Source organism: Pseudorca crassidens, chromosome 8 (assembly GCF_039906515.1).
Source record: "Pseudorca crassidens isolate mPseCra1 chromosome 8, mPseCra1.hap1, whole genome shotgun sequence".
In the NCBI taxonomy this organism is placed as follows: domain Eukaryota; kingdom Metazoa; phylum Chordata; class Mammalia; order Artiodactyla; family Delphinidae; genus Pseudorca; species Pseudorca crassidens.
The window spans coordinates 13,921,861-13,947,824 of NC_090303.1; the positions used below are offsets into that span (position 1 = coordinate 13,921,861).

The 25,964-nt window shown below is 44.5% G+C and overlaps 1 long non-coding RNA gene and 1 other non-coding gene across 3 annotated transcripts in view; both read right to left on the reverse strand.

Annotated features, from left to right (window-relative positions):
- Positions 1-12,340, reverse strand: part of LOC137228843 (uncharacterized) — a 30,526-nt gene extending 18,186 nt beyond the window's left edge. Inside the window, exon 1 of one of the 2 annotated variants that reach the window (XR_010945379.1) lies at positions 10,144-12,340. This is a non-coding gene — a long non-coding RNA (uncharacterized lncRNA). Of the gene's footprint in view, positions 1,275-10,143 lie in introns of those variants that run through there. The other variant, XR_010945378.1, reaches the window with a different exon arrangement.
- An 11,057-nt stretch (positions 12,341-23,397) lies between these two features.
- On the reverse strand, positions 23,398-23,470 carry TRNAE-UUC (transfer RNA glutamic acid (anticodon UUC)). The gene has a single exon. It is a non-coding gene; the product is annotated as a tRNA-Glu (tRNA).
- Positions 23,471-25,964: the final 2,494 nt, after the last annotated feature.

The window sequence follows — 25,964 nt, forward strand, 5'->3', positions numbered from 1 at the left end:
GCCCTCTTCTACTCTCTATCTGTATCTTTAACTTAGGAAATTCACCCAGATCCATCACCTTAAATATCACTTTCATAAAAGTTGAAACAAGATCTCCCCAGTCCTGCCTTTCCTTGAAACTCCAGATGCAGATACCTCCTCCTGACTTGTCATTTCCATTGGAAACATACTGGTACCTCAAACTGCCACAACAATAATTTTGATACCATCTTCAAACATGGTCCTTGTCCAGTTGTTTTTTTTTAATCGTCTGATTTTTGGTCTTTTTTGTCAGTAAGCAGCATGACTGTTGACCAGTTCGTCATGTCAAAAGCCTGGGAACGTCTAGGAGGAGACTTCGATGCCGCTTTTCCTTTCTCGGCCTTAAAAACATGCTCTGCTTCTGTCCATGGCTCCCTACATGGACATTTCCCACTAGCAAAACCCAGTCATTCCTTACATGGCGGCCAAAGTGTGTCTCCTAACTTACCCTGATCTCATCCCACACATTTACAATCTACTAGCCATGCAGCAGTTACAGACGTTATCTGAAAATATAAATCAGATCACTTCCATCACTTCTCTCCTTAAAACTATCCGATGGCTTCCTGTCACATTGTAACTTAGCCCAAATTTCTCACTCTGGCTTTCAAAACACAGTAGAGTATCTTTAAGAAAAATGACATGAGGCTTTTTCTTAATTCTGAGAGTTCTCCAGTAACTTTCCAACAAATTCCTTTCTTAACCTAAGTTAGCCAGAGTCTTAGCTGCTTACAGTTGAAGAACTATAATTATATAGCCTGGGACTAGAATTCCATTGAATGTCTGGCTCTTCACAGGAAAACGTTTGGGATGTGGGTAAATTATGGACCTATCAAGCAGATTGTGTACGTGCGTGTGTGTGTGTGTGTGTGAATGTGATGAGAAGGTACACAGGCACTCACACACATAGTGATACTTAATAAGAACTTGTTGAATTGCTTTGAATTTGACTTATAATTTCTCTATGAAATCTGCCTTCTCCCAAACCTCAAAAACGAAACAAAACAAAACCCTCCCATCTTGTCCTGGAGAGGAAAAGAACTGGCAAATAAAGGCCTTTAGTATGAGACTAGGGGACAAGAGGCACATTGCCGAGGGCCCATGATACTTTTAGGAGCCCTCAAAAATGTTTTACGTTCTTTTTAATCAGAAGAAAAACATAATATAATAATAATGAATATATAATACTGAATACAACTTGTATTATGTTCATCTTTATACTAAAGAAGTCATAAAATGTAATTTTTAATATTTTTTGTGGAGGAAGGGGTCACTGAAGGCAAATATGCTGGAAAGGCCCCCATGAAGGTCGTACTATTGTCCTGTTCCTGGAAGCCTTGCTCTCTGCAGAAAAGACTGGGGAAGGGGCTTCGGGCTTTCTGGTCCCACTTGAATTTCAGTGATTGGGGAAGGCCAAATGAAACCCAAATGGACACAGAGAAGCAAAAATAAGAGGCTTTCCGCTACATTTATTTTTTTGTTTGTTTAACAGACACTTATCTAAAGCTCACTGGATGCAAGACACTATTCTAATTGCTTTGCAATCACTAAGTCATGTAATCTACTGTCTCCTGGGTGAATATGAAGTGAGTGTCAAACACCTTCGCTTAAGCTCTGCTAGGCTACTTCCTTCTTAAGGTGGATGTTCTTCCAGGACCAAAAGGAATGTAAACACAGAATTTCTGAACTTGTAACTGCAATGTAGCAGGCATGAAATAGCTGAAAAACAACCACCAAAAAACTGTTTTTAAGCTTAAGCTATAGTGTCCAGTGTTGACATACTTATAATGTCCTTAGTGATATCCATCTTGTTTCAGGAAAACAGAAAGAAAAGAAAGAAAGAAAGAGAGAAAGGAGAAAGGAAGAAAGAAGGGAAGGAAGGAAGGAAGGAAGGGTGAGCTGTGAGCAATCTGCGAGTGTCTTGTGTCTTTCAAGGAGCTCCCTCACCCTAGAAGATGTCCTCCAACCTACCTTAATGAAGACCAATCTCCAAGTTTTCCCCAAATATGAGATCAAGTTAAACATGTGTCACGTCAGCAGGTCACAGCACAGCAACGCCTGTCACCCCGCATTCTCTGGAGGTATGCACGTAACGTGTCATACTCACATTGGGTTTATATTTACGTGTGCCAGTGCCCATCAGTGATTAAATTAACTGTTAGAAAAACGTAAATGTGATCCTTTTGTAGTCTTTTTCTTTTCTTTTCAATGAATTCCTCTCAGTGAAATTTCAAGCTGAAGCATCATTTGAAGCTGGGCTTTTGTGAAGCCCACAGTGAACCAGACTTGCTCTGGCTGGAGAATCAGATGGGAAGCAGCTCTGCAGACCATCCCATCTCAATCGTGGATGCTCAGCAAGCCAGGCGGCTTTCTAGAAGATCCCAACACTCGGGCTCTACCCAGACTGATGAAATCAGAGTCTTCGGGATTGGACCTGGGCATCAACTTCTCTAAAACCTCCCTAGACTATGCTCGTATGCAGCCAGAATTCAGAAAAAACACTGATTTCTGTTTTGTAAATAAGTTCATTTGTACCATTTGTTTAGATTCCACACATAAGCAATATCACGATACTTGTCTTTCTCCATCTGACTTATTTCACTCAGTATGACAATCTCTAGGTCTGTCTGTGTTGCTGCAAATGGCACTATTTTTCTCTTTTTTTATGGCTGAGTAATATTCTATGGTATATATACACCACATCTTCTTTATCCATTCATCTGTCAATGGATGTTTAGTTTGCTTCCATGTTCTGTTTGCAGCATGTAAATAGTGCTGCAAAGAACATTTTTTAAATTATGGTTTTCTCCAGATAGATGCCCCCAAAGAGAAACAGAGTCACAGATGTGGAAAACAAACTTGTGGTTACCAAGAGGGAAAGGGGGGGGTCGGCAAATTGGGAGATTGGGATTGACACGTATACACTACTGTATGTAAAATAGATAACTAATAAGGACCTACTGTATGGCACAGGGGGAGAAAAAAAACAAACAAAAAACACTGATTTCATACCAACTGAGTACTAGGACTGCTAACGTCCCAGCTCTTTGTATCAACGGGGTGCTCTACAGCTGTGGCCTCTTCCATGTAACCCTACGTTTCTCTGTCTTTATTCTGGGACGACTTTTTAATTTAAAGTGATTATCTACTCAATTCACTAGTCCTAGTTTCAAAGTCATTTGGGAATTAGATCCTCATTGAAAAAGTGTCTTAGAACCACAGAAAGGCTACTGAGAGCCCAGGGCTGGATCCCAGGACAACTGAGAGGTCCCCTAGGAGTCAGGATTGAAGTGCTCATTCACCAAGACACCAAGAGCAGCATCACCAAAGGGCAGTCTGCACCACTGTCAAGGCAGGGAATAAAGCAAGTCAAGGGATCAATGCAAAGAATACTGGTTTAGGGGGAAAGTGAAGATAAACATTTCTGTCCAACAAAGATTTCTTGAGGACCTACTGTGTTCCAGATATTGCACCAGGCACTGTAGGTACAATCCTACTGCCTAGGAGCTGAGAGATTAAGGAGGAGATATCATCAAATGATTTCAAAATTACATGGGAAGCTATGAGCAGAGTGAGAAAGGATATTTGGTCCCAAGTGATGCCTGTGAGTAGAACTTCTAGAACATACAACCTTACACAATCCTTGAGAAGTGAATGTCAGTGAAGCAAGTTACGGATGCCCTGGAAGTGGACAAAGCAAGGGCCAGGTGAGAGGTGGTGGGACCAGGACAGGACCAGTGCCACTGTGGTAAAGGTTGGTGTGAATGAGCAGAGTCAAATCATCAGAACTTCAGGACTGACGGGATGTGTGGCTTGAGTGGGAGAGAGTAGACTCTAAATTAAAAAAGTCAGGCGCCGGGAGAATGCTGCTCTCGGGACATGGATTCTGAAATGGGTGGAGACGGGCAGTCTAAGAACCACATGAGGGTCAGGGGTGCCAGCTTTTCATGGGGTACCAGCTGTGTGGCTCAGGTGGTGCAGCCTTGAGTGGTCAAGCTGGATGAGGCGTCTGCAGAGAGTGAGGTGGAAAGCTAGGTGCCTGCGTCCTTCCCTTTGATTCTGTACTTTACTCATCGCATTGACAGTTGGGATTAGTATTTTCCTAATTCAATTGTTTTTGTAAATCCCCATTGGTCTGATGATTGATTACAGGTGGCTATAAACTAAGAAATGGTGGAGCGTGGCTTAGCCTCCCCTTTCTCCTTCCCTCAGCAAACCAGAGGCCTGGAAAATCTTGGGGTTGCCTTGGGAAACGAAATGCACTCTAAACGAGGAGCTCAAGGAAGGTGGAACCTTTAAATTAACCTCCAGTGGAAACCCCAGCCTACTTGTTATGGTCATTCTTGGCACCAAAGACCTCCCGTATTGGCTCAAATCCAGTAACACAAAAATGGTAAAGTTGCAGGACAGAAAGTTGGCATGGACCCTGTGGTGATTTCCCTGTCCCACTGACTCCCCTGCCTTGGAATTCTGTCTAGACTTGGCTTCAAGGCACATTCCTTCAGCGTTCAGTAGGCAGGGGTGTCCGGCTCTTGCAATGTGTACATGATTTTAAAAGAACTAAGAACAGGCTCTCAACCACTGCTTTCTTTTTTTTTTTTTTTTTTCCCAACCACTACTTTCTAAAGGTCAAATCTCACTGCTCCAAGTGTGAGCGGGAAACACAAATATATTCCAGATCACACAGCCCACAGGTGCAGAAGGGGAGTTCTGCAAATTTCATGTGCAGACTGGCGGGGTCCTTTCTTTGAGTCTCCAGATGCACAGGGAATGTTTTATGTACAGGAAGACAGAGGCTACACAGGGACAGCTGGGCTTTGGAGAAAAAAAGTATGGACATGTAGTTAACTCTACCACATATCCCCATACTCAAGCCACCAAGATAGGAGGGAGAAAGGAAGCACGCAGGGGGGTTTCATCCACACGTTCATTCCAAAAATGTGGAGTGTTTACTATATGTCAGACTTTTTCCAAAGATATTTTCCTGCCTGTGACAAAGTTGCTCACACTAGAGAAATGTGTTTCTTGCCACTTAGAAATCACTATGCAATTCAGGGAGTTAGACGATCGGCATACCGTTTGCCTTTGATTAATGACATCACCAGGAAAGTGATTTTATGACTTTCCTTTTATCTAACTAAGCTAGTCACTTTTCATAAATGCCCTGGAGAGAAACATACCCTGAGAAGTGGGTTTCACGAAGGAAGCAACCTGCCTGAAGGAGGTTGGGAAATGTCTAATTGAAGGGCAATTATTGGTCTCTCTTGTTCTCGAACAATTGCCAGGAGGCTCTTGCCATGGACAGCCATGGTCTTCAAATTCTCCACAAATAGAAATGCAAACCATTTTATGTGATGGTTATAGTAATGATGATGATGATGATGATGATATGATGATGATGGTAGAATAGGCTAAGGAAAATATTGAAGGAGGTAAGAAGAGTGAGAAAAAAGCACAATAATCTAAAACAATAAGGTGAGGGCAATGTTCATGGACGTGGATACCAGGGTATCATTCATTCAGAGATATTTATTGGGCACCTGTTATTTTCAGGTCATGCTAGGTGGTGGGGATATAATAATAAACAAAGAAATCATGGAACTTGCATTATAGTGATGGAAGAGAGAAAACAGAAACAAAACAAAACATAGGATGCCAATTGCTGAGATAGAGGAAGAGGTACGGGGGAGGCCATGTGTGTACATGTCTAGGGGTGGGTGTTAATATGTTTAATGGTGTTGGAGAAAGAGACTCCTAGAAGATAACATTTCAGCTGATTCCAGTGGCTAAAGGGAAGAGTCATTCTTCGGGCAAACAGAGCTGATTCTTTGACTTCCTCAGCATTTCTTTTCCTAGACTTGGAGCTGAGCTGGTATACCCTTCATGTTCAGTATCATCAGTTTCATAGGGAACACCTTTTGATTGTGGTGGACTGAGACACAGGGAGAATTTACCACCAGTGCCTACCTTCTGTGCTCTCCTCCGGCCACGTCCCAGATCTCCTGCTCTGTATGCTACATAGCTTCTGAGCTATTCCCTGCTTCTTCCCAAAATGTCAAGAAACCTATCCAGAGCTTGTGCACCAATCTCTTCAAAATAAGGCCATGGGGTTTGTTAATTCAGGTCAAGGAGCTGGAAAAGAATAATGGTAGGAAGCTGGCAGGCTTCCAGAGTGGGTGTAACTCTTTGGGAGAAGTGGGCCGTGAATACTTTCTTTGTTCTTTTCCCTCCTTACATTGGATTGGGTGTGTGTGTGGGGGGGGGGGTATTTTCATTTTTAGTATCAATGATACGGAAGAAACTGGACTCCATCCTCTTACTTGGATGTGCCTTGTTAAAGTGGGTAGATGTCTTTACCTTTAAGCTAAGTGCACCCTGCACACAATTTGCAGTCTGGCCTTGGCTGTCGCTGTCCTGATTAGCGTCCCAACCTTGGGGGCAGGAGTGACCACACCATGTGAAAAAGGAGGGTACATGACAGATTTCCTGAGCAGCTTACACACCTTTCTCTCTGCTTTGCCCCTTCCTCGGGTATATTTAGGTCCCACCTAATAAGATTCGACAGTCTAGGACATAATCCTATAGTCAGGCAATTGGGTAGCTAAGCTGCTTTAGAACCCTTGTCTCAATAATCCTTTATAATTGTATAATGTTTTATTTGTTTGTCAAAGTTCTCTCCTATTTTCTCACCTGTTCTTCACAGTACAGTTGTTAGAAAGCTTGTACTATTTGAAAATCTCTGTTTTACAGATGAAAACTCTGGTCTCAGGGAAGCTGGGTTGCTAGTCCAAGGACATGAGAAGGTCATTTGGGAGCCCTGAGTGACATCTAGTTCTTCCGACTCTGAATCTGTTGCTCTTCAGCTGCATCTTAAATGTGCGGAACCCTGGGATTGGATCTCGGCCACAGGTGAAAATTCTTGCCAGTGGGAAACAAGTCACCTTCTTTCCTACCTTCTACCCGGGGAGTGATTTGATCTCCCTGTACTCATGAAGGAAACTGCAGATGAAGCTGTTTCCTGTGCAGTGAGATGGGAACATCCAACAATGGTGAGAACTGGTGACACCGAGAGCCTCTCGTTTCCCACCTCTCCTCCCCAGAAACCCTCCACCCAGGGCTTGGCCACGATTCCACCAATGCTTTCTGACTCAGGAGCTCAGCTCCAGGCGAAGGAGTTTCCAGTTAAGCTACACAGGATAAGCAGAGGCGATGGGGCATCCCCTTCACCTGCCATGACTAAGCGTTGTCCTCTATGCAGTGAGCAAACATAGCACACAGAATACTGAACACATCCAGGAGTGCCATGTCATGGGTGGCAGGGAGGGCTTCTAGGGAGCGAAAATAAGGGTGATGAGGTCCAGCTTCATTCGTGACCTAGAACCTGACTACCCAAGTGCTCCACAAACCGGCAGGTCAGCATCACCAGGAGGTGGGGACTACAAATGCAGAAACTCGGGCTTCCTCTGCAGCCTCTGGAATTGGAACCTGCATTTTAACAAGGTCCCCCAGCCCTGACTCCTGTTATCTTGGTGTCTGTCCGTCTAACTCACAACACTTTTGCTCTGGAATATACTTCTGGAATTCCTGCAACTTGCAGATGTTTTCTTTCCCCTCTTTATAGACAGAGAGCACTTCACTAGGGTTAAACTGCCAGTAAGCGTGACTGTGCCTTTGTCTGGTTCACTGCAGAGCCAAACCTCTCCCCTCAATGACCAGAACTCTTCCACACAAGGCCTCTCTGGCTCACTCTTTCCAGGGAAGCCTTTTCAGAACAAGGGAAAAGCAGTTTCCTCACCTGTAAATACCTACTTCACAGGGTTGTGGTAACGGCTAGAGATTCTACACATGGGGCATCTAGCCCAGTGCCTGAAAAAAACAGATGTCCTCAGTAACTGACGGATTATTGCGGTGGGGATACGGGGATGTGTATCATACCTGGGGTGGACTTTTGCCATAAAGCTACGCAACATCCATATCTTCCTAGCATTCTGGAGGAACCATGGGGGAGAAGAGGAAGGCTCACCTTCCACTGTGGGGGTTCTAAGGGAGGGTCCCTGTGTGTGTGTGTGGGGAGGAGAGGGGGCAGGGGACACGTGGCAGAACACAACCAATCAGAACCTCTGCCTGGGGCTCTGAATCTGGAAGTGACTGGCCGTAGGGGCACCGCCCAGCACCCATCCCATCGGCCCACAGGAGGAAGCCTTCCTCCATCAGGTCAGGGCTCCCCCTCCGTGATCAAAACATGGCTGAGGGGGGCTTCCCTGGTGGCGCAGTGGTTGAGAATCTGCCTGCTAATGCAGGGAACACGGGTTCGAGCCCTGGTCTGGGAAGATCCCACATGCCGCGGAGCAACTAAGCCCGTGAGCCATAGCTACTGAGCCTGCGCGTCTGGAGCCTGTGCTCTGCAACGGGAGAGGCCGCGACAGTGAGAGGCCCACATATTGCGATGAAGAGTGGCCCCCGCTCGCCGCAACTAGAGAAAGCCCTCGCACAGAAACGAAGACCCAACACAGCCATAAATAAATAAATTAATTAATTAATTCAAAAACAAAAACAAAAACATGGCTGAGGGAACTTCACAAACTTCACCACTTCAGACACCATCCAAAGAAAGAAAGGCCCTTCTGATATCCGCTTGTCCTGGGATCCGTTATCACTCATTGGCCCAGATTGTTTCGTTCCCATTATTATACTGATCACAGGGCTGAAGGTGGAAGCACTGACAGATATAAACCACTTAGGGCACACTCCTAGGACTGCAAGTGGCATCTTTCCACCCAATGTCATGGCTCAACAAGAGGAAATAAGTCCCCCCTCACCCTCACCCCTGACCCCAAATCAATAAGGATACAAAAGGTGAAATGAGGATATATGCTGAGGAGGAAACCAAAAAACCTCTACAAAAATTAAAACTGTGCTAAAAATATTTTTATGGACAAGGTCGTATATTAACTGGAAAAAAAAATCAAGTCGTAAAAACAGGATTTTCAGCATTCTTCTGTTTCTTTAATTATCTATCTATAAAACAGGATATATAAAAGAATGCTAAGAATAATAGGCTTATGGGGAATTTTTATTTTATTCTTGATGCTTATCTCAATCTTTTACTTTTTTCTCTATAACAAACATATTTTTAAACACGTACTTTATTTCTTTAGCATCATTATTATCCTCAGCATCAGTATCCACATTTTAGGACCCATCCAGTTCTACAGTATTGTATAAAATTAGTTTGGGGGTTTTTTTGGTATCATTTTACTTTTTTTTTTTTGCCTTTTTAAAAAAAATTTATTGGAGTGTAATTGATTTACAATGCTGTGCTAGTTTCTGCTGTACAGCAAAGTGAACCAGTTATACATATACCTGTACATATTTCCACTCTTTTAAAGATTTTTTCCCCAGGTAGGCCATTACAGAGCACTGAGTAGAGTTCCCTGTGCTATACAATAGGTTCTTATTAGTTATCCATTTTATGTATAGTAGTGTATATATGTCAATCCCAATCTCCCAATTTATCCCTTCCCCGCTCTTACTCCCGGTAACCATAGTTTGTTTTCTATATCTGTAACTCTATTTCTGTTTTGGGGCATATACTGGGAGAAAACCATAATTCAAAAAGACACATGCACCCCAATATTCATTGAAGCATTATTTACAATAGCCAGGACATGGAAGCAACCTAAATGTCCATCGACAGATGAATGGATAAAGAAGATGTGGTATATATATGTACAATGCAATACTACTCAGCCATAAAAAAGAATGGAATAATGCCATTTGCAGCAACATGGATGGACCTAGAGATTATCATACTGACGGAAGTAAGTCAGACAGAGAAAGACAAATACCATATGATATCGCTTCTACATGGAATCTATAAAAAGGGTACAAATAAAATCAGTTTTGTTGAAACATCTCTTTGTGATGTTATTTTCTCAGTAGCTTAGTCCCTTCTACAAAAGATGCCTTCAAGGAAAGCACATCTTCTTTTAGAAAAACGAAGCCCAGAACCTGTTAGCCCTAGAAGGAGAATCTTCTACATGGCGGAGGGGTGATGAGGCAGTTAAGTCTGCCTTCCTTTCCCTGGGATCTGCCCTTCCGTAAGGCCTCAGCCCCACCTACCACATCACATCCACGGTGCTCTTAGACTTTAACACTTGTGCTCACGTTCAAACCAAACAACTTCTCATAGTTGCCTCTTTGCACAGCTGAAAACATGCTGGAAATTTTACAAAGAAAATAAAAGAATTTACCAATGAATGACAAAAAAATGAATAAACCCAAAACACCATGATTCTATTACACATACCCAGCTCTTTAGGGAGCAGAGACGGAGCTCACACAAGTTAAACCATCTAGAACAAGAGGGTGGCATCCTACTCCTTGGATCCACCCCAGCTTTCTCCAAGCTTCCTTTTCTGTTCTTGAGAGAGAGAGAGAGAGAGAGAGAGAGAGAGAGGTTTCAAAGTGTTTCAATTAACCTCTCAGTTATAAGAATGGCTTCCACATAGGCCTCAGAACATCAACAAAAGTACTTATTTTATTTCTATTGGCTCCTCTGAGGGGATAATATATAAAATGTAGAATTATGGCTCCTGCTCTAAGAAGCTTACCATTTCCAGTGGGACTATCCAGCAAATGCCTGTAATTCTCGTTGGAGCCCCAAGAAGGAAGTATGGAAATGTTCCCCATTTATCACTGGGCTCATGGTTGGACGGTCTGTCTCCTGATCACTGCTTCCTCGACTCATACCTGACCCTTACAAACCAGGTGTAGTGGCATCTCTTCCACGAAGCCTTCTCTGATCCCCTGCTCCAAAATCATAGGATTCCTTTTCTTCTGAACTCCCCACATATACTGTGCTTTTCTTGGGAGACATTTCACAGTTTAATGAAACGATTCCTCACTGGGGCAAAGAATGGGGGGGACACACTCTCTGAGAAGCATAAAATCATAGTGACAAGAACAATAAATGCCCTGTATTGAGAACTTATAACCTGGAATAATATAAGTCTTTTCACAGTATCTCACTTAGTGATAACATCATATAGGCTTCAAAATGATTATGTAACTCATCAAAATCACACAGAGAGAAGGTCCCATGCTTTAACTCCTGTCTGCTTTATTTATTCCAAAGGCCCTGCTTTGAATCACCAATTCCTCCTGAGAGTTTTCAAACACCTCCCCAGACCTCCTCTCCTTCCACCCCTCCAGCCTAGGCTGTGGCCAGCACGTCAGGTCCGTACACACTTTGTCAAGCAGTGGGTCCCCGGGCTTGGTGGCAGGGGGCTGCCTTCTGCTCAGATGCTGAGCTGAAACAAGACTGAAGACCACGTTTAGATCCTACTCATCTGCCTTGTCCCCCCTGCTGGGTTTGTACCCCTGCAGGGAAGTACCTTTTTTCATCTATCCGCCACCTTCCACATACACCAGCCCTGTGAAGTCTAGAACAATGTCTCACTCCTATTATTTCTGTATGAGTTTTTTAACTAACATATTTGAGTATGGGAAAGAACACAGAATAAACAGATTATGGAAGTGAAAATAATGTCAAGTGCATGTGATAATGTTTACCAGGGAAAGAGAGGCTTCCTGGAGGAGGTGATATTTTTCATTTCTTTTGGCTGGGAGGATCCTGACTTAGGAGAGATGAAGATGAATGGCAGCCCAGTTGGGGAGGATTGCATAATGGTCTGATGTAAAACATTTCTCGATGTTGATGAGAAATGATGATGCTGATAGAATTCCTATGACCATAGAACAGATGAGCAAAAACATTTAATTCTGGGAATTTCTGTTTTCCATCCCAGGGATTATTCCTTGGGCCATTATCGCTTCAGTGGACGAAGGTACTGGTTAAAAATAGGCTACTAATGTTTTCCTTAGAATTACAGCACACGTCAGAAGAGACTAATGACCCAACGCTGCACTGTTTTCTTTTCATTTCAGTTGGCCTCAAACAAATAAACCCGATAAATATTATCAGAGTCACATATGCTCATTAAGGGTTATAGTGAGTGGCTGTGTTTGTTTTACTGTGTAATAGATGATGAAACCATGGTGATGAGTGGAGTAAGCTGGGATGGTTTTCATATTTTCCCATCTTAACACTGGAGACTGGCTCATTGTTTTTTTCGCTGGCTTGTATTAGAAATAGAACAGCTTACTAAAACACTTATTCATTTTGACATGTCTTAATGCAGTCCACACTCACATCTTCCAATCTACTTCAATGATACATGATAGATGTTTGAAAGTGGTCCTTAAATATAGCGTTGAATGGGAAATAAGTACTTCCAGGGCGTGGACAACCAGTGTAAAAGCTTTCTGTTAGGAATTAGTATTCTTTAATAACTTATTAATTATCCATAACCAAGGATTTTGTTGTTAATCATTTTATGGGTTAGAGAACAAAATCTGGCTCATGCTATATAAAATTTATGTTCTAAAAAATCAAGATATACTGGACTGGCTTACTGTCCTTTTTCTTTTTTTTTAAGATTTCAGGCCAGTAAAAGAAAATAAGCACTGCAATTATTTCCTAATGAAAATACTACACATTTTCCTATCAGATCCTTACGGGCTTCATATTTTTAAGGAGACTGTGAAAAACGATGTCTTCTCATTCCTCCATAAATTCTTTCCAAAGTGGTAAAATTGTACCTGTAATCTGGCTATCTGTAAAGTCTCCTGTCCCCTTCTCGCTCTAATTCATTATTCTGTCGACAGAGTGGTCTTTCTAAAATACAATCTGATCACGTCCCTCTCCAGGTGAAAACCTTCAGTGGTTCACTATTAACGTAATCCAAGCCCCTTGCAGGACATATATGACTATTCATATCATTGCCTCTTTTAGCTCCTTTTCAAATTCTCCTTTCACTCTGTTATTACTCCCTGCCTATGTAATTCACAGTCATCCTGAACTCTGTATGTCTTAAAAGTTGCAAACTTTTGCCCTTCAGCCTACAAATAAACTCCCACTTAATGTTCCAGTTAAATTGTTTCATTACAACTCCACTCAAACGCAACTTCTATGATTTTTTGTTCACCTTTACCCCCAAACATCTAGTCATTCCCTTCTCTGTGCTCCTCTAATACATTCTTCAGGCGTTCATAACATATTGCCATCACCCTGCATTTTCATTACGTTTTAATGTCTACTTTCCCCCAGCCACACCCCTACACCCCCTGCTGAGGATTTTGTCTTTTTTGTAAGTAAAAGCTCAACACTGATATACTTGCTGGCCCCAAGCAGGTCCTCCATAAATGTCCACTTACAGCACAATTAAATGAATGAATTACAAACCACCCCTCATGAGGAAGAAACACACCCAGAGCATATGCGTTTTAATGCCCTGATACTAGTTGCTGTTCCAGACAGGAGTTCCAGACCAAAGCCAGAGACATGGTTCTGAAAAGTGTACAGGGAGCTTTAGTTTCTAGTTAAAACCACATGTGCCCGAGAGAGCATCAGGGGTGATTACTTGAATGACGCCCACCTCCCAACTTTGTCCACATTAAAGTGGCGTGAACACGTACACTGTCTTCTTTGAAAAAGTTCCTTTGAGTCTCCGCTGAGAAGTATTCATTTAGAAAAAGAAAGGGTGATTATTAGCATGTCACCAACCAGACAGCAGGGACTGTATGTTCAGCAGCCACTTCCACGGGGATTCAGGCCTGTGGTTCATTTCCAAATAGATTTCAGGGACCTGATTTGGGAGGTGAGGTACGATCTTCTGGGGAAGGCTGCATAAGGCCAGAGAAAATGGTGTCACACTTAACACTGATAAGGGTTCCACCAGCATCATCCAAACCTTCTCTGCACTTATGCACTCAATGCCATTTTAAAACGGTAAGCAACAGAATATAGTTCTAGAAACACAGAATGACACAGATGAAAACCTTAGAGAGAAATCTGTCAATACCCTCTATTATTCAGATGCGGACATAATAGTTTAGAAACAAGTTCTATCTGCATAAACTACTTGGGATATGGAGAAAAGAATTTAGGTGAAAATAATACATAGAGGCGGCAATTTGATGGAGTGGGCAGGCCACAAGTTCTGGGGTCAGATCATCCTGGGTTCACCTCTTACCACCTGTCTGGCCACAGGCAAGTTACTTAACCTCTTCAAGCCTCAGTGTCTTCAACTGTAAAAAGTACTTCCTGCTATTTACTTCACAGGGTTGTGGTAACGGCTAGAGATTCTACACATGGGGCATCTAGCCCAGTGCCTGAAAAAAACAGATGTCCTCAGTAACTGACGGATTATTGCGGTGGAGATAGGGGCATGTGAATGATACCTGGGGTGGGCTTTTGCCACAAAGCTACACAACATTCAAATCTTCTTAGTATTTTGGAGGAACCATGGGGGACAAGAGGAAGGCTCACCTTCCACTGTGGGGGTTCTACGGGAGGGTCCCTGTGTGTGGGGGGGAGGAGAGGGGGCAGTGGACACGTGGTAGAACTCAACTAATCAGAACCTCTGCCTGGGGCTCTGAATCTGGAAGGGATCGGCCACAGGGGCACCACCCAGCACCCTCACCAGTCTCCTGCCCTGACCGCATCCTGTATGAGGACCAGCTATCCGGACCCCTTTGGTTCCTACCTATGCTCTGAGTCTGAAAACCCGGGAGCTCTCTGATGTCCTCCAGCAAATTCCTCATTTGTTTAGGTTAAATCAACTTGATTTCTATTTCTGACTAGTAAGACTCTCACTATCGATACAATTCCGATAGAGGCAGACAGATTCTTACCAATCTATTTACCGCCTGCTGTTAACACACTTTGCACTATATCATTTCCTCAGTTATAACCACGGCTTAATTTTCTGTGTTCATGGAGGAAGAGTAGTCTACAAAAATGAGAAATTGGGAGATTAGGATTGACATATACACTCTACTATATAAAAAATAGATAACTAATAAGCACCTACTGTATAGCACAGGGAACTCTGCTCAATATTCTGTAATGACCTATATGGGAAAAGAATCTAAAAAAGAGTGGATATATGTACAGGTATATGTATAACTGGTTCACTTTGGTGTACAGCAGAAACTAACGCAACATTGTAAATCACCTACACTCCAACAAAAATTAATTTAAAAAATGAGAAACTGTGAATGAACCACAAAGTTTACTTTGAGTCACAAAATGAAGTCATTATATATACAAACCTAGGCTGAGAGCATCTCTGTATACTGACTTCAAGGGTCTGATTGAAATGGCAATGGGAGTGGGAAAGGAGAAGCCCAAAATATCCAGTCTCACTGAATGAGAGCCAGTTACAAAAGAAATGGTCATCTAGGGCAGACATCACTTTGCGCTAAGTAACCGGTGATTCTCCAATGTTTTTAAGTTGGAGGTAAATATATGACAGATGTGTTGGCGCTAGAAACAATAAAAACAGCTCCTTAAATCGCCAAGAAGTGGGGGGGGGGGTTGAGAAGGTAACACAATACAGGATAAATCAGGAGGGAGCGGGCAGGGCTGTCTGTTACGGTTGAGGGTAGCAAGGGGATGATGTGGTCGGTAGCAGTAACCAAAGCAGAAAACTGCCCTGAACCCCACCCTGAAGGAAAAAGATATACAACTAGAGGAACACAAGAGGGATAAAACGCTAACAGAAACTCACATGGGGCAATAACGTTAAAGCACATACAAATAAATTTAATAAAACATAGGGAGGGAAATAATGACTCAGTATCCTGTGCTGAGTTCCCTGGTGGCGGTGGTTCTCAGCATCTAGGGTACATCAGAATGAGCTGAGTTAAAAATGCAGATTCCCGGGTCTCTTGCCCAATAGGGGCCGCTACAGTGCTTTTTGTGGGGGGCCTCGGATGTGTATTTTTAACTGGTTCAGAAGTGCTTCTAGTGCAGGTAGCATTACTTGCTCCAATCACACGTAAGCCCAGAAAGTTTTCTTGGTTTCCATAGGTACAATGTCAGGTTCATATTGTCCTGGGGTTGGGGGGCAAGGCTGCCTTTACGTCAGTTTCAAAGATCAGGATTGCCACCCAGCTGCACCCTCGCAGATTGCCACGTGTGTGGGCTTACTCCACTGATCCCTGGAGGCGACGCTGCCTCTCCCATGGGCTGGAGTGAAGGATCAAACCAAAGAGGATTATGCTCGAGCTTTAAGAGCTAATGAATTTGCCTTGCTAGGTTTTGAACCTGTTTGGGACCTGTCAGCCACTTCTTCCTTCTAGTTTCTCCCTTTTGAAACGGGAATGTCTATCTTCTTCCTGTCCCACCAATGTATTGTGGATGCATGTAACTTGTCTGGTTTCACAGGTTCACAATGGAAAAGAATTTTTTTTCTTTTTTTTTTTTTGTCCTCAGCGCGCGGCATGTGGGATCTCAGTTCGCTCCCTGACCAGGGATGGAACCTGCACCCCCTGCATTGGAAGTGCAGAGTCTTAACCACTGGACCGCCAGGGAAGTCCCTGGAGAAGAATTTCACCTCAAGATGAATTATGCCTGGGGTCTTACCCTTATCTGGTTTAGGTGACATTTAGGTGAGACTTTGGGCATTAGACTTTAGAGTGGATGCTGGAAGGAGGTAAGACTTTGGGGGCTATTGGGGTGGAAGGAATGTATTTTGCATGTGAAAAGGTTGTGATTTTGAGGAGCTGGGGTAGAATATTACAGACAGAATGTTTATGTCCCCCTGAAATTCATGTGTTAAAGCCCTAACACCCAACGTGATGGTATGTGGTGATGGGGCCTTTGGGAGGTAGTTAGGGTTACGTGAGATCATGAGGATGAGGCCCTTATGGTGGGATTAGTGCCGTTGTAAGAAGAGACACCAGAGCACTAGTTCTCTCCCCCTCTCCCTCTCCCTCTCTGTCTCTCTCTCTCTCTTCCATGTGAGGACACAATGAGAAAACAACCATCTACAAGCCAGGAAGAAGAACTTCACCAGAACCTGTCCATCTTGATCTCAGAACTGTGAGAAATAAATTTGTTGTTTACCATAAGTTGCCATCCAGCCTACGGTATTTTCATATGGCAGCTCAAGCAGACTACGACACATACCTAGGAAATGGCTGAGTTGGGATTTGAACCCAGAAGTCTGATTTGAGGACTTTTCCCTCGACCAACGACACTAGACTTTCAATAACCCTTTTTGCCAAAAGATATCTAGGAAGCAAGCCTTATCTTTTCTTAGAGTATGTTTCAGTCTCCAACATTTCCTTTATACCAAGGGACAGAGAAAAGTGTGACTTGACCGAAGGTTCCAGGTGCTAGGATTTAGTCTTCCTTCTGTAGCTAAGTGGTGGGACAGAAACTCTCCCACCTTTCCCCTCATGAAGCTGTGTAGACCGGCCACCAAGGCAAGGAGCAACTGAATCTCTCACTACAGGACTCGACCATGTCACCAACACCTGTGCCGAAATGAAGTTTCACCAGAGGTAGCCTGGCCCCCAAGGGGACCGCATAGCTGCCGTGAATCCAGGAGGGCCCATGGATGACGCATACTCCAAGCAATGCATCAGACCACTGTGCACTGGCCTTCTGTGGTCTTCTAAGTAGGGAGCACTTGGAGAAAACACAAATATACATTTAGGTATAAAGGTAAAGCATTTTGCAACAGCATTCCTGGTCTTTAGATTAACAAGTACAATATATCAGGTTCACAGGTATTTGGGGGCCAGATGTGCATCTTGGTAAAGAGTTGGTGCATGGTTATAGGGTGGTGTGATGAACATCTTGGAAGATGTTCACTGAGTATTTACTGAGTGAATGAATGAGATGAAAGCCTCTGTGACAAGAGCTGAGCTATCCCTGTGCGTGCCAGGATGTGGCAGTCCCCTGACAGGAGTCAAAGGAGCCTGGAGAGTAAACACTGCCTGACTTGCCCCCTGGCCGACCTCTCGGTGACACTTGGGCTGGAGGGCAAAGAGAAAGGTGTTGCCGCCAATCAGGGCCACGGCGTGCATCCACGTGCAGTGCAGGGGTGCACCTGGGGGCTGAGGACCAGCCTGCGTGCCACGTGCTGGCCGTGTGCCCTGGCTCAGCTGCCTCAGTCCGAAGAGGGATGCTTTCTAGTCGGTCTGCCAAGAGCTGGGAGCCTTCGGTAATTCACACAGAGACACAGTAGGGCCATCCAGGACCCTGTCAATAACCCAGGGGAGTGCAGACCAGCAAGCCAGGTGGGAGCAGAAAGAACTTGAGTCTCAGGATGGCTGAGGTTTAAGCGTCAAGTGGCCGGCCCATCAGGCTGCAGAGTTAACCTTTAGAGCACAGAAGGCCAGCAGCCGGATCCAACATGAAAACTTCCCACGGAGGCAAGAGCTGGTGGCACTGAGTAGGAGTTCACTGGTCACGTTAATGCACTCTGGCCCTACCTAATTTGGAGAGAAAAGCAAACACCAAGGGGACCAGAGAAACAAGACAAAGGAGAGTAACCTTGTCTTATTTCTTTATCAAAAACAACATGCTGATTGGAAGGGGTGGTTTCCATTTCTGGTCAGAGTAGCAGCTTCATAAGTTTGGGTCCTCCTCCCCCCTCCCCCATCAACCCTAAGCATCTTGTCACCAAAGCATCCCTCCTTCCTTTATATTCCTTTTCCCATGGGCACAGATGGACCCAGGGAAAATGAGCACATGCAAGTTATGAATTTGCAAAGACTCATGACAGACTTTAAATAATCTACCCCAAGGGAAAACTAAGGGGCTGGAAACATTTGCAAGGACGTTGCCATTCTTTCTAGTGGTGGTGCTGGGTCCGGCCCCTTCAACCTCGGAGCTTCCTTCTCTGGGACACAGATCAGCGGCTCCCTTCTGCAGACGGTCTATGGCGTTCGCTGTTATCAGCGACATCGCAACCTGTTCCCTTTCCCCTCCCTCCCAGCAGCAGCCAGAGTATCGACCAGTCAGCCCTTGAGAGAGGAAAGCTGTCCCAGGCATGAGTCTGCGGCGGGTTGTCTGTGCGTCCAGACCTCCGCCTCGTACTCACTCCATCCTGATGGGGGCAGGAGGTGGAAACATTGCTAGACAGTCTGTTTCTGAAAAGGATCAACCTGCTGCTGAAAGATTTATCGTCGGGGAACTGTGAGGCAGGAGAAGGCCTTTCCTTGAGCCAAAATTGGTCATTCAGAGTTCATTCTGTAACCTGATCATTTATTTATATTTTATGCACCTTCTCCCAAGGAGAAGAGGATGCATGTGGGACCATGACCTCATTGAATGTAGCGTGGTCAAGTGACTATCTCACCGGACAGCCTGTGAGATACTTTTGTGTGCAGCTCCTTGGAACATTGCTTTAACCCTTTGGGTTCTGTGTGAGCTCCAATGAGCAGGGGAAGATCAGGTTTTGCCTCCTCTACTCACATACACTACAAATGATGACACACAGCTCTTGGTTCCAGCAGACGCACGCTCTAGACACAAATGTATCTCTCCCCATCCACTCCTGAAAGAGGACATGGCTGGTGAGAAGTGACAGAAGGCCTGGAAAAACTGAAGACGGGTTGTGGGAAGGAAGGTTCCTTTTGTAAATATTAATGGCCTGTGTTCTCGTGAGATCACATTCAGTGACATGAAACATATCAATGGCTGGCAAAGGCAGTCACAACTTGGCACTGTTCTGGAAATCATAACAACACCTTCCCTGTCCACAAAGCTTTCGGCCTGTCAGAGGGTGCTTATTCCATTTCTATCCATGGGTATTTCTAGTCTTAACTTCATGCAGGAGATAACGGAGGTCTAAGGAATGAGCTGCCCAAAGTCATTGGCCAGAGCTGGGATGTGAGCTTGTTTTTGGATGCTAAGACCAGAGCTCTGTTCTTCAAGATCCCTAAAACCACCTCAGGAGGATACTAGGGGCCATCGGTATCCTCAGGAAGCAATCTTGGAAGAAGCGGCTTGCCATTCCCATTCACCCCCTCAAGGTTAGGTGGGCCCCCTGGCTGGCTCCCTGACTCAAAATGAGCCTCCTTCTCTGAGAATAGCCATCAATTCATCGGGTGACCCCGTGATCCCACGAATGAACCGTCCAACTCTGACCCTCAGCTAGCAGGCCCCCTAATCATGATTAGTTCACGTCGGGACAGACACCTAATCCTGGGTTGGCTGTTTAGGTTGGAACAAGGTGACACAGACTTGGGCTTCCGTGGAACTTATTTAAAATGGCTGAGAAGGGAATGCCCATAATCTCTTGTTGCTGCATCTCAGAAGCCACTCTTATCTCCCTGTCTCCAAGTCTCGTTTGGGATTCTCCAAAAGCTTCCTCTTCTTCCTGGAGATTGTGCGGAAGACAGTGGAGGTTGGTTCAGTTAACACACATTCTCAACCAAGCCCTTCCTTGCATTCTTCTTGTTCTTGCATCTAAGGGGAGCTACACTGTGGAGTTCTTCTTGTTCTTGCATCTGAGGGGAGCTACACTGTGGAGTTCTTCTTGTTCTTGCATCTAAGGGGAGCTACACTGTGGAGTTCTGGCCAAGGAGGTATAGGCCAAAGATGTGCCCTTCCCATTTCTGGCTGACTGGGAAGCAGATGTTATGCCTAGAGGGGCAGAAACCATCTGGAAAACAGCTTTTTAAAAAAGCTGCACAGCTGAAAGATTATTGAATCAGGATATCAGCCCTGGAAAGCCTACCGTAGACTTACAACATATATAGAAAGGGAAATACAACTATCAGTTTACTACCTTGTGAGTTGGGTATTCTGATATCTGCAAAAAGAAGAAGTAGCTTCTTGAGCTCAGCACAGAGCCTTGCAATCCCTTTTAAACATAGCAAGCTGACTTAAATGATCTGAATAGCTCAACTGTGACATGGGGACCAAGGAAGCCATCCATATGTAGAGATCCAGTGGAACACACTGTGTATTTAAGAAGGATGGCCCCTGAGATGCCTGCTTCTACATTTTCATTCCTTTACAGATTGGAACTCGACGAAGGTATCCTGGTCAGGCATCTTTAGGCTATTTGAAAAGAAATGTATAAAAAACCTTGGGTAAAAAAGGTTATTGCGAATATAGAAGAAATGTGGAATGATCTGGGAAACTGACCAGACACTATAGTCAGTTTACATTCCATTTACTGCCCATTCATTCATTCATTCATGGATTTATTCATCTTGCAACTAATGTTTATCGACCATAAATAGTAATGCCAGGTTCACGGCTTCAAGGTAAATATGATTTATCCCCTTTCCGAAAACTTTAACGTCTAGATCTGAAGGCAGATGACCCAGCAGTTACTTCCTAAAGAGTCTGATGAGCATCTGGGTAGCTGGGATCTGCATATGTTTCATAGAAAAATGGAAAAATAGCTCAGCACGGCTAAGAACAAAAACTTCGAGCCCGCATCATCACCTTTTTTTGTTGTTTTTTTTGGCTCACCTAGCATTTGTGCTTTCCCAAGAAAAGATTCGAGAGGACTGGCTTGAGACCAGTCAGGGTGAAATGCCAGTCTTGGAAGGTGACTGGATTCCCTCCTGCCCAGTTATGGTGGCTGTTTCTGGAGTGTTTACATGACTTTGCCAGGGCTGCTCCGGCTGCCATGACAAAATACCACAACCTGTGTGGCTTCAACAACAGAAACGTCTTTTCTCACAGTTCTGAACATTAGAAGCCCCAGATCAAGGTCCGGCAGGTTACAGTTCCGGTGAGAACTCTCTTTCTGATTTGCAGACAGATGCCTTTTTGCTGTGGTCTTACAAGGTGGAGAGAGAAAGCACTGCTATCTCTCCTTCTTATAAAGGCACCAACCTTGTCAGATTAGGGCCCTACCCTGTGACCTCATTTAACCTTTTTCACTTCCTCTCAGGCTCTATCTCCAAATACAGTCACATGGGGAGTTAGGGCTCTAATGTATGAGTATTAGGGGCGGGGGGGGGGGGGGGGGGGGACAGAAACATTCAGTCCATAACAATGACTGACTCTTCCTGCCTGGAGAACATTCTTTATGGACATTACCGCAAGATCAGGAAGGAAGTTAGGGCCAATTTTCTTCAAACGTGGCTCTTTAGGTACTATGGACTTTTCCTTCAAACATTTCAATAGGAAAGGATGTGCTTCCCTGGTGGGCGGACACAAATAAACCACCTGGAGGGCACAGTCCTCAGGGTCTCTTCCCTGCAGAGCACCCAGCTTATCCACGTTAAGGAGATACCACACATGGCCAACAGGTATGTCAAATGATTTGTCCTGATGTGCCAGGACGCGCACGGCAAACCATGGAGAGTCACTGCTGGCGGGGGGCCTGGGTGTAGGGGGTGGATTAAGGAGGGGGCAGCCCGTGGAATACACAATGTGCCTGAGGATCTACACTTGAGTCTCACACACATCAATAAAAGCCAGGGCTTCTAAGGTGGTTCTCTAATTGAGGTCAGGGTCAGAGATTCCCATGCTCATTTGACAGAAGAGGAAACCAGAAAGAAGTGAATATACCAAAGTCATGGGAAGAGTCTGTGATAACAGCAGAATTTCCCATATGGCCCAGACCACTGCAGCCACTACCAGGACGCATGTACCAGAGTCCTCGCCCAGGGGAGGCTTTGATCCAAGGACAAACCTTCCGTCCTGATGTAACTCTCTGATGGTTCAGTCTTGATTTTAGCAGTGTTAGCTACTGCTCCAGGGTCCTCCTCGCCCGAAGTTTTCCTATGTATTAAAGACAACACACCCGGAAAAGAGCGAGCACTTTCAGCAATAAAATTCAGATTGGCATAGACCAAGAGCCCCCAGGGAAGGATAGTAAAAAAGTAAGAATTGCGTATTTCCACATCTGTTCCCAATGAGATTTATGTCAAATATTTTTATTATTTGACAAAAGCAATCCGAAGAATTATTTTGTTTTTCAGGATGCCTTGAAATGTCATTAAAATTCACCTACAAGCGCACAGATACAACATACCACCTGTCTGCACTGTTAGATCAAATGAGAAAACAGAGCCCTGGGTCTCCTGAATAGGAAGAGACTTGACCTGCTACAGGCAGGGTAGGCTGTGGGGAGGAGACGCTGTTGCTTATCTTAGCATTTCTGTTCCCACCAACCTGGGGCAAGCAATCTATTTTCAGCCTGACACCAATCAGGAAATGGCTCTGCTAAAATATCCCCCCTGTTAATACAATGAGACGCATCCCTGGAAAAGCGGAGAACGCCAACATGGGCCTGAGCGCTCAGACGAGAGGAAGTCATTCCTGGGCCAACATGGGAAACGCAACAGTCATTTTACAGAACACGACTGAGAAAGCAAACCTGCAAGAGGAAGTTTCTAGAAGGTCATCTGGTAACAAGTACAGAATGTCTACAGCAGTGCAAACTCTTTGGTTGAGTGATTTCATTCCTCTGTATTTACCCTAAAGATATTTTTCCATCCTTTTTTTTGGGGGGGGGTCGTGCTGAGCAGCTTGCGGGATCTTAATTCCCTGACCAGGAATTGAACCCGGGCCCTCGGCAGTGAAAATGCCAAGTCCTAACCACTGGACTACCAGGGAATTCCCTCCTAAAGATATTTTTAAATGTATAGGAAAGGATGCTTATTGTTCAGAGACAGTCCTTCACCGTTCTCTCGTGCTCCTGCACACCTTGCTGGGTATGACAAGAATGCAAAATCCTTACCACTCTTTGCCCAGGCCATTTCTCAGACTTGCGCTTAAAACAAGTGACCTTGAAGGATGAGGTAATGTCTCCTCCCGGCGCAAAGAGCGGACTTGCTTACTGGTTACCCAGCAGAAGTAGATTCCCTAAGCTCGATATTCCTCAGCTGTAATGCCAACCCACCGCAAGCAAAGCATCCATCTGGGTCCATGAAATCACTGCCGTGGGGTTTGGGGGCCAATGGAACCAATGCCACGCTGATACTCCTGCTGTATGTTGTGCTGTAGGTAATAAAGTCCCTTGTCTCTGATCCAGGAGTCTTGTGTCATCAGCCAGCAACCACAAGACAGCAACAACTTACTTCTGAGCTGGTAAGTAGGGTAAAATCAAATTCCAAACTTGACACTTAAGACAGTGTTGTTTAGTAAAAAACAATGAAACTAAATGGCTCCAAGGAAAAAGTGATGAGGTTAATTACGGTACATATGTACCCAGAGTAGGATGCAGGCATTTAAAGTGACTTCAAGTTGCATATTGATTGACATGGAAATAATATAACTATTTTTGAGTGAAAAAAAACACTTGAGGCATCATGCTAAGTGAAATAATCCAGACAGAGAAAATCAAATTCTGCATTGTATCACCTATATGTGGATTCTAAAAAAAAAAACAAAACTCAGAGAAACAGAGAGTAGAAAAGTAGTTGCAGGAGCTGGGAGTTGGCAGGAAATAGGGAGAGGTTGGTACGAGTGCCCGAACTTTCAGCTACAAGATGAATAAGGTCTGAGGATCTAACATAAAACATGGTGACTATGGCTGACAGCACTGTATCATGTTCTCACACGCAAAAAAAGATAAATATGTGAGGTGATGGGTGTGTTCATTACCTAGATGGGGGGAGCGCTTGCCCAATGTATATGTGTACCAAATCTCCACAACGTACACTTTAAATATCTTATAATTTTATACGTCAATTATCCCTCAGTAAAGCTGAAATTAAAAAAGACGAGATCTGCCACCACTACGAATTATACCATAATTCATCCACAAAGTCTAAGAGTCGGCCCTCAGTCTTGCTGACTCATGGCTACGTGGATCCTTTTAAAATCTCTTAGGTGCCTCCCCTCCAGCTCTGGCCCGATCTAGGTCCTCCCCAGCATCTTCCTGGAGATTACAATCACCTTCGAACTGGTCTCTGTCTCCATTCCACATCTCCCTAGCCCATCTATAACTCTGCTACCATATTAATTTTTCTTAAAAAAAAAAAAAAAAGCCCAGAAATCAGAGCATGTCACTTAAAAAATTTTTTTTTATTGTGGTAAAAGTCACATAATATAAAACATACTATTTTAACCATACATAACTGTACAGTTCAGTGCATGTTCCTCTTTTGCTTCAAATACTTCAGGGCCTCCCAACTACTGACAAAAAGTCCCCCATCATCTGCTCCTGCTGGCCTCACCGAGTTTCTTTGATGTTGTCCCCCTCGCTCGGCCCCCCAGATTCATTCCTTTTTAATTCCTTGCCCCTTCTTTATGGAACGTCCCACCCCGACCCTGTTGGGCAAATGCTTATTTCAAGATTCAGCTCCCCTGGGGAAGTGTGTCAGAACTGCCTCCCCAAGTTGAAATCCCTCCTCCTTGGAGTCCCAACGAGATCATATGCAAATTCATCAAAACACTTACCAGGGGTTTCCCTGGTGGCGCAGTGGTTAAGAATCCACCTGCCAATGCAGGGGACATGGGTTCGAGCCCTGGTCCGGGGAAGATCCCACGTGCCGCGGAGCAACGAAGCGCGTGCGCCACAACTACTGAGCCTGCGCTCCAGAGCCCGTGCTCCGCAACAAGAGAAACCACCGCAATGAGAAGCCCGCACACCGCAATGAAGAGTAGCCCCTGCTCGCCGCAACTAGAGAAAGCCCGCGCGCAGCAACGAAGACCCAACACAGTCAAAAAAACAAAACAAAACAAAAGTTACCATCCTGTGTCCTATCTTTCTCTCCTATTGGCTTGTGAGCTCTCTGAGGGCAGAGACCACATCTTATTTATATCATCCACATCTAGTCTACTCTGGGAACAAAAAGACTATACATAAATGAAAAAAATACAGTGAAAACTTCAGAGCCCGAGTTCACTCATACTATCAAATCTTAATTCTGAAAAGTTCTAAGTTGAGGACCCCACCTGATGGACTCACTGTGCTGCCATCAATATTTTGCTGCCCGGAAAGGAATAAAGCAGGTGATTCCTACCTGCAAAGAATGTTGCTCTGGAAGTATTTGTTTCTGTCTGACACAGGGTGGCCCCCTCTGCTGCCATGAGGGAGAACAAACACCTTGGCAAAGTCCACAACCCTGGGACAAAAGCCATGGGGAAAAACTGACCCTGGAAT